Here is a 1442-nt window from a genome sequence, read left to right as displayed (position 1 = left end):
GTAGGGAAACCGTTCTTTTCATGATACACAAAGTCCCTCCTCATTACTGATTACTGATTTTAGCCAAGGCCAACCCCTGAACCTGGGGACTCACTCCTATTCTGTTACTTCTGCACCATGACATTGCTCTAGCAGTTCCCCCTTTCTCTCCTGCATCATCAGTTTATTCCTCTTGACTGGTTCTTTTCCATCAACATCCAACAAGCTATATCTCCTACCTTTAAAAAGCCCTCTTGATGCTATCTCCTCATTTTTCTGCACCTCTGTGGAACAAAACTCCGTAAAGCAGTTGATTACACTTGCTATCACCAGTTGCTCTTCCTCTCTGTCTTGGATCCACTCCAGTTATGCCTTTACCTCCATCTCTGACCTTGGTCTGTTCTCCTCAAGGCTATGAATGATCTCTGTGTTGTTAAATCTAATGATCCTCATCTTACCTGGCGGATTGGCAACTTTTCATGCAGTTGATCACTTTCTTCTTGAAACACCTTCCTCTCTTGGCTTCCAGTATGCCGCACTCTTCTGGTTTTCCTCCTACCTCACTGGCTACTACTTCTCAGTCTCTGCTTATTGGTTCCCACTTTTTTCTCCAATTTCTTAATGTTGGGGTGTCCCAAAGCCTGGTCCTGGATCTGTTCATTTGCAGTCATGGCCTTTGTGGTCATATCCAGTCTCATGGTTTTACATCTCCATTTATCTATCTATCATCTATCATCTTATTCTTATTCTCCTAATTCTTCTCCTCCCCCTCCCCTCCCTCACCCCTTCCTCCATTTCTTCTTCATCATCATCATCATCATTATGTAATCTATCTTTCTATCTAATCATCTACAGCCAGGACCTTTCCTGAGGACCATCAAGCTTCTTTGTTGAGAAAAGACTGTTGGAAATATGGTCTCAGGCAGAAGCTGGGAGATTAGTCATGATACTACTGCAGTAATCATAGCAGCAGAGAGAGTGAGAAGTGGTCATGTTCTGAATTCATTTCATAAGGTAGAGACAACAGGATGGATTGGATGTGGATGGTTAGGAAAAAAACGTGAAGGATGACACCAATGTTTTTGTTCAGAACAACTGGAAAGATGGAGTTGCTATTAACTGATGTTGTGAATACTGTGACTGGAGCATGTATGTGTAATTAGATGATGGTTAGAATAGGGAATCAGGAGTTCACTGTTCTGTAGAGGTGAATTTTGGACATTCAAGTATTTATGTTGATTAGACAATTTGGGCAGGTGAGACTGTCTATCACATCAAATCATGAGCTCTATGGTGTAAGTCCTGTGTCTTTGTTGTGTTTACTGTAGTACCTTGCATATAGTAAGTAAGCAAATATTTTAATTGAATATAAGACACATCTCAAGGTTTCTGTTTGGTTTTTTTTTTTTTGCGGTACGCGGGCCTCTCACTGTTGTGGCCTCTCCCGTCGCGGAGCACAGGCG

Source organism: Lipotes vexillifer, unplaced genomic scaffold (genome assembly GCF_000442215.2).
Source record: "Lipotes vexillifer unplaced genomic scaffold, Lipotes_vexillifer_v1.1 scaffold2225, whole genome shotgun sequence".
NCBI lineage: Eukaryota > Metazoa > Chordata > Mammalia > Artiodactyla > Lipotidae > Lipotes > Lipotes vexillifer.
Note: the sequence above shows the minus strand (reverse complement) of the source record.